Source organism: Lotus japonicus, chromosome 5, assembly GCF_012489685.1.
Source record: "Lotus japonicus ecotype B-129 chromosome 5, LjGifu_v1.2".
Classification (NCBI taxonomy): domain Eukaryota; kingdom Viridiplantae; phylum Streptophyta; class Magnoliopsida; order Fabales; family Fabaceae; genus Lotus; species Lotus japonicus.
Window position 1 is genome coordinate 40,185,998 of NC_080045.1, and position 8,456 is coordinate 40,194,453.

An 8,456-nucleotide genomic window follows, 5' to 3' on the forward strand; every position below is an offset into this window, starting at 1 on the left:
GATGATTCTAGGATCCTTCATTTAGAGCTGCTGGCCCTATTTCATGGCCTATCTCTAGCTTGGGATAGGGGTATCGGATTGTGGAGTGCCAATCGAATTCCATGGATGTTGTGCGTTTGGTTGAGTCTATTCCGACATCGGGCCATGTGTTTGCTTCGCTAGTTTGGGATATCAAGGATCTTTTGAATAAGCCTTGGGTTGTGTTGCTTAAGCACACACAGAGAAGGGAATGCTCGTGCTGACTTTCTGGCAAAGCATGGAGCGGGTCAGCAAGGGGAGCTGGTGGTGATTGAGGATCCGCCTCAGGGAATGACTTTGCTTCTCTTAGCAGATGCTTCGGGGGTCGCCTCTTTGAGGCCGTAGTTTTTCTTTTTCTTTCATAACATGTACCAAAAAAAACAATGAATGTTTTACCACAACAAAATATCACAATTCATAAATAACTGAAATGAGTTTTAAACATCATCAAACAACACCGGTTTTACGCTTTAATAAAAAAAACTCATAATTAAAAATGTTGCAATATATCTTGGGTGCCCACTAGGGTGGGCAAGTTTCATTTTGGTCCACCCATGGACCACCCTTTTTTCCCGGATTTCTCAGGTTAGTGGGTGAAAGGGGTAATGTTTGTTGAATTTGCAAAGAAGGACTTCGTGAATATCCTAATGTGTAGGCCCCTCCATGCAAATCGTAATTACAATAACCTAATAACCTATAAGAAGTTTTTCTTTCATCATCTTGTTGATTGTACATATTGTTCTTTGTATCTTTCGTGTGTTCTTATCTGGAAATACAACACACACAAACCCAATATCCTTCCTCCAGAAGCCAAATCGCCATCTTCACCCTCTTCTTCCACCTCCTCCCCTCTCATGAATTAATGTTAAACAAGGATGAAGTATGATTTTGATTAATTGAATTCAGAAGAAACTAAATTGAACAGTTTAAAAATCGAAACTTTAAGCTCAATCTAGAAGAACGAATTGATGTTAAACAATACAAGATCGTACACATAATTGAAAAAAGCAACTAGCGGAAGCGTGAGAATCAGTTGCGTACCAAATGGAAACCACAAACCAAGGTCGGGCATGCACAGAGAAAATGGGGAAAGGGGAACCGCTTAATCAGGCATAAAAAATGGAAATTTTTAGTATTGTGCTAATGGGTTTTGCTCCTTGATTCTGCTTCTCTTCATCTTCCTTATGAACCCATTTCTTCTAATGCACCGCCCTTTTCTTCTTTTCCTTTCCCTTGGATTCATGATGATGAGGAGGGTCGTTAAGGAAGAAGACCCATCAACCATTTTCACATATTAACAAAGGTTCCCATAGTCAGATCAGAGCGAATATGACCACCGCCCTCTCCTTACTCGTGCCTCCGACCACTGCGCACACCATTGCACCAGCGTTCTTTGCGAGCCTCGGGTGATCGTTGGACCGATATGATGCGTGGATGGTGGGGTGGGTTCCGGGTTTGTGGTTTTCTAGAACGTTCGATCTGGTCAGGGATGATACCAAATGAAATGGAGAAGAGAAATGGTCAAATGCAGAGAAATCTACATGAGAAATGAAGATGATATGATCAGAAATGGAGATGAATTTATGTGTTTCAGAGGAGTGGTAACATCATAGTGTTGACGTCAGAGAGAGAAAGAGGGGTGATTTCAGAAGAGTTTCTTTGCAAATTTTTAAATTAATGTCACTTAGCTCAAGTGGTAAGAGTTAGGGGACATAAGGGTGGGGAGGGGAAGGTCCAGGGTTCGAATCCTGGAAGGGAACTTTGAAGAGATTTTCTAACTTACTAATAACTAACCACTAATATTTGCCTATAAAAAAAAAAAACTTACATCTAAATTACCCATATACAAGGTGAAAGGTTGAAAATCCTCACCACCAAATTAAAATATTATATATCAACAGTCCAAATGAGTGGTCCATGGGTGGACCAAAATAAAACTTGTCCACCCTAGTGCTAACCTATATCTTGCCATTTACTCATATAATCATTCCACACATACATATTGATATAGCCGTTTCAACATATATCATATGTCCATTATTATGCTTTATAATTCACAATAATCATTCCATAAATACTCATGGATCTGTTGAAGCATATTTGAGTATTAAATAATAAAACAACATGGGAATATCTTGAAACCTTTTTTTTTTATACATGGGAAGTCATCTTGAACAATTATACTATAATATATTTAAATAAAAAATATGAAAGAAATAATCAGCCATTAAATAATTGATTACCCCATCAATCAATTAAATTCTTTAATTTTTTTTTACACGAGAAACAGAAAGAAAGAGAAACCCTAGCCCCTTTCTCTGCTTCTCTCAACAGCGTAGTTCCAACCCACGGCGGTGCAAGGTCGCCTCTCCTCATCTCACGACGAAGCAAGCAGTGGATAGAAACTGATAGAATAAATAAATATTGTGTAATTTATTTATGTCATTATTATTTCCCTGTAATTAGGCTTAGATTCCTCTGTAATTACTAGCCTAGGTCAACTCTCTTGTATCTATATATACAGTGCATTTTATCAATGAAAATCAGGAATTCCAATTATCTTACATGGTATCAAGAGCACAAAAGATCCTAACCTAATTTCTTTTCCTTATCTGATTTCTTTCTCTCCTTTCTTTCCCTATAGCAGCCGCTGCCTCCCTCTCTTTTCTTCCCCACCGTCAGCCGCTGTCTCCCCCGCCCGCCGCCGCTCCTCTCTTCCAGAGCCGCCGCCGGCCGCTCGCACCACCGCTGCGAGCCCAAGCGTGCTGGGTTTCTTCACGCCGTCGTTCCTTCTTGTGTCTGCGTGAGGACCCGCGTCCCCAGCCCCCGCTCGCGCCGCCGGACGCAGCCTCCCCCTCCGCCTCTCTCCTGGACGAGCCTGCCACCGGCCACCGTCGCACCTTGCACCGCCAGCGCCGCTCCTTCCTCCTTGCGGTTTCACACGCGTGGGTTGCTGCAACTTCAACCCGACCCGCGTGACAGATCCAGAGCACCGGTTCACACAGCCACCAACCGGTTCGCCCAAACCCGGTTCAACCGCCAGTTAAAAAAAAAATAAAAAAATAAAAAACCTATTTTCCTTTCCTCTGGGTCAAACTCCTTGCCATCATGTCTTCTCAAGCCTCCTCAGATAGCACCTCCGTGACCGCCACCACTTCTCCGACAGTCACCCCCGTGGCCCCTCCTGCCCCGTCGGCTAAACCTGATTTCCACCCGGCGCTTGCTGTCACGAACATTAGGAATCACATTCCTATTATGCTTGACGTGGACACCGATCGCTATGGCACCTGGGCAGAGCTTTTCCGCATTCATGCCCGTTCTCACCGGGTTCTCCATCACATTGTCCCTGCTGCGGACAAGCCTCCTCCACCTGTCACGGACCCTACTTACGAGCTGTGGACGACTTTGGATGCCACGGTCCTTCAGTGGATTTACGCCACCATCTCTATTGACCTGATGACTACCATCATGGAGCCTGACTCCACCGCTCTCACAGCTTGGACGCGTTTGGCTGATATTTTTTGGGATAATCAGAACGCTCGTGCTGTCACCCTCGAGCAGGAGTTCTCTACTGTTCGCATGGAAGCTTTTCCGACCGTAGCAGCCTACTGTCAGCGTCTGAAGACGCTTTCTGACCAGCTCCGTGATGTCGGTGCCCCTGTGAACAATCACCGTCTGGTTTTGCAGCTCATCTCCGGCCTCACTGAGGCTTACAAGGGTGTTGCCACCTTGATTCGCCAGAGCAATCCGCTCCCTTCCTTTCATCAGGCTCGCTCCATGCTTACCTTGGAGGAAGCTGGTATGGCTAAGCTAAAACCTGCTGAGCCTCCTGCTGCTTATGTTGCTGCTCAGCCGCGCCATTCGGATGCCTCCTCTCAGAGCTCTGACCGTCGGTCCTCCAACCGTTCTCGTTCCCACAACTCTAAGGGTCGTGGTGGGAATCGTGGCTACGGTGGCGGATCCCGCAGTGGCCCTTCTCAGGGTTCCTCTCCTCCGATGCCATCTCCGCAGCAGTACTACCCGTACCAGCCTTGGGGATGGGCCATGCCTCCGTGTCCATACCCTACATCTCAGTGGACTCGTCCTTCTGCTCCTCCTCGGCAACCTGGCATTCTGGGCCAGCGTCCCCAGGCACATGTTGCTTCCTCCTCACCGGTGCCCACTGACATTGCCACTGCCATGCACACCATGACACTTGCTCCTCCAGACAGCACCTGGTACATGGACACTGGAGCATCCTCTCATGTTGCAGCATCACAAGGTAATCTCACGTCTTATTCTAATTTAAGTCATCTTACTCAGAAACTGTATGTTGGTAGCGGACAGGGTATTCCAATCCAGGGTTCTGGAAACACCACCCTACCCACCTCCCATAAAAACAAGCCCTTAACCCTTTCCCATGTCTTGCACACACCACAAATTGTTAAAAACTTGATTTCTGTGCGAAAACTTACTACTGATAACCATGTTTCTGTTTGTTTTGACCCATATGGCTTCTCGGTTAATGATTTTCAGACGGGGATTCCACTCATGAGATGTAACAGTCTTGGCGACCTCTACCCAGTCACTCCGTCCCTTCCATTTGCTGGTCTAGCTCAGAGTCTCTGGCACAGTCGTCTTGGTCATCCCAGTTCTTCTGCCTTGCAGTCTCTTCGTAGTAATAAGTTCATTAGTTATGAGCATTTGAATTCTAGCGCCGTTTGTGAGTCTTGTGTGTTTGGCAAACATGTTAGGTTGCCATTTGTTTCTTCTAATAATGTTACTGTGATGCCTTTTGACATTTTACACAGTGATTTATGGACTTCGCCTGTTTTGTCTTCCGCTGGTCATCGATATTATGTTTTATTCTTGGATGATTTTACAGATTTCTTGTGGACATTTCCTTTAAGTAATAAATCCCAAGTTTTTGAAATGTTCACCTCTTTGTCGAATCAAATCCGCACGCATTTTTCTCAATCTGTAAAATGTCTTCAATGTGACAATGGGCGAGAATTTGACAATAAACTTTTTGAAATGTCCATACCCTACATCTCAGTGGACTCGTCCTTCTGCTCCTCCTCGGCAACCTGGCATTCTGGGCCAGCGTCCCCAGGCACATGTTGCTTCCTCCTCACCGGTGCCCACTGACATTGCCACTGCCATGCACACCATGACACTTGCTCCTCCAGACAGCACCTGGTACATGGACACTGGAGCATCCTCTCATGTTGCAGCATCACAAGGTAATCTCACGTCTTATTCTAATTTAAGTCATCTTACTCAGAAACTGTATGTTGGTAGCGGACAGGGTATTCCAATCCAGGGTTCTGGAAACACCACCCTACCCACCTCCCATAAAAACAAGCCCTTAACCCTTTCCCATGTCTTGCACACACCACAAATTGTTAAAAACTTGATTTCTGTGCGAAAACTTACTACTGATAACCATGTTTCTGTTTGTTTTGACCCATATGGCTTCTCGGTTAATGATTTTCAGACGGGGATTCCACTCATGAGATGTAACAGTCTTGGCGACCTCTACCCAGTCACTCCGTCCCTTCCATTTGCTGGTCTAGCTCAGAGTCTCTGGCACAGTCGTCTTGGTCATCCCAGTTCTTCTGCCTTGCAGTCTCTTCGTAGTAATAAGTTCATTAGTTATGAGCATTTGAATTCTAGCGCCGTTTGTGAGTCTTGTGTGTTTGGTAAACATGTTAGGTTGTCATTTGTTTCTTCTAATAATGTTACTGTGATGCCTTTTGACATTTTACACAGTGATTTATGGACTTCGCCTGTTTTGTCTTCCGCTGGTCATCGATATTATGTTTTATTCTTGGATGATTTTACAGATTTCTTGTGGACATTTCCTTTAAGTAATAAATCCCAAGTTTTTGAAATGTTCACCTCTTTGTCGAATCAAATCCGCACGCATTTTTCTCAATCTGTAAAATGTCTTCAATGTGACAATGGGCGAGAATTTGACAATAAACTTTTTCATGAGTATTGTGCTGCTAATGGTCTTATTTTTCGCTTCTCCTGCCCGCACACATCATCTCAGAATGGTAAGGCGGAGCGCAAAATACGCACCATCAACAACATGATTCGTACTCTTCTTGCTCATGCATCAGTTCCTCCATCCTTTTGGCATCATGCTCTTCAAATGGCTACCTATCTGCTCAATATCATTCCTCGGAAAGCTCTGTCTAATCTCTCTCCCACTCAACTTCTGTATCGTCGTGACCCGTCTTACACACATCTGCGCGTTTTTGGTTGTCTTTGTTACCCTTTGGTTCCCTCCACTACCATTAACAAATTACAACCCCGCTCTTCCCCGTGTGTCTTCCTAGGGTACCCACTTCATCACAGAGGTTATAAGTGTTTTGATTTGTCGCACAGAAAAATTATTATCTCCCGACATGTCATCTTTGATGAGACCCAGTTTCCCTTTGCCACCATGCCTACCCCTCCTCCCTCCACATATGACTCCTTCTCAGATTCTCTACATCCCTCTATTATTCATCAGTGGACTCATCCATCCACCTTACCTGCACCCAGCCCTACTCCTGCAGGACCTTCCGCCGTGACCACACCCCAACCCTCTACGACCTCCTCCTCCTCTTCTGAATCCCTACCACCCTCTCCTTCACCTCCTTCGCCGACTCAGCCTGTACCTCCTATCCGTACCATGGCCACTCGCAGCATGCGTGGTATCTATAAACCCAGAAAACTCTTCAACCTTTCTGTCACCATTGATGATCCCACCATCTCACCACTTCCCAAAAACCCGAAGCTAGCTCTTTCAGACCCAAATTGGAAATCCGCCATGCAGTCTGAATTTGATGCTTTAATTAGAAATAAAACTTGGGATTTGGTACCTCGTCCTAGTGATGTTAATATCATTCGTTGCATGTGGATTTTTCGTCATAAGACGAAAGCTATTGGTTGTTTTGAGCGTTATAAAGCTCGTCTTGTAGGTGATGGCAGGTCACAGATTGCAGGTGTTGATTGTGATGAGACTTTCAGTCCTGTGGTGAAACCAGCGACCATTCGCACAGTTCTCACCATTGCCCTCTCCAGATCGTGGCCCATTCACCAGCTCGATGTTCAGAATGCCTTCCTCCATGGTGATCTACATGAGACAGTCTACATGCATCAGCCCCTGGGTTTCCGTGACCGTACTCATCCCGATTATGTGTGTCGCTTGCGGAAATCTCTTTATGGGTTGAAGCAAGCGCCTCGCGCTTGGTACCAGCGTTTTGCAGATTATGTCTCCACCATTGGCTTTCAACATAGCACCTCTGATCACTCTCTTTTCATTTATAGACGGGGATCTGACATGGCTTACCTCCTGCTTTATGTTGATGACATCATTCTCATCAGCTCTTCTCATGACCTTCGCAAATCTATCATGGTTCTTCTTGCCTCTGAGTTTGCTATGAAGGATCTGGGTCCGTTGAGCTATTTTTTGGGCATTGCCGTCACCAGACATGCAGGTGGACTTTTTCTTAGTCAGAGTACTTATGCCCGTGACATTATTGCTCGAGCCGGTATGGCATCGTGCAATCCTTGTGCCACTCCAGTTGACACGAAGCCGAAACTCAGTACTTCTGCTGGTACTCCGTGTGATGATCCTACTTTATATCGGAGTCTTGCTGGGGCTTTGCAGTATCTTACATTCACCCGTCCTGACATCTCTTATGCTGTTCAGCAGGTGTGTCTTCACATGCACGCCCCCCGCACAGAGCATATGCTTGCACTGAAGCGCATCCTGCGTTATGTTCAGGGCACCTTACAGTTTGGCTTGCATCTCTATCCTTCTCCTATCGAGAAGCTTCTTTCATACACCGATGCAGATTGGGGTGGATGTCCCGCCACTCGTCGGTCGACTTCTGGTTACTGTGTGTTTCTCGGTGAAAACCTCATTTCATGGTCGTCCAAGCGACAACCCACGCTTTCCCGTTCCAGTGCTGAGGCTGAGTACCGAGGCGTCGCTAATGTGGTTTCCGAATCATGTTGGCTACGCAATCTGCTTTTGGAGCTTCACTTTCCTCTTTCTCAGGCTACTTTGGTTTATTGTGATAATGTTAGTGCCATCTACCTATCCGGAAATCCTGTCCAGCATCAGCGCACTAAACATATTGAGATGGACATTCACTTTGTTCGCGAGAAGGTCGCCCGTGGTCAGGCACGCATTCTTCATGTTCCTTCTCGTCACCAGATTGCGGACATCTTCACTAAAGGCCTTCCTCGAGTCCTATTTGATGATTTTCGCTCCAGTCTCAGCGTCAGTGAACCTCCCGCTTCAACTGCGGGGGTGTGATAGAATAAATAAATATTGTGTAATTTATTTATGTCATTATTATTTCCCTGTAATTAGGCTTAGATTCCTCTGTAATTACTAGCCTAGGTCAACTCTCTTGTATCTATATATACAGTGCATTTTATCAATGAAAATTAGGGAT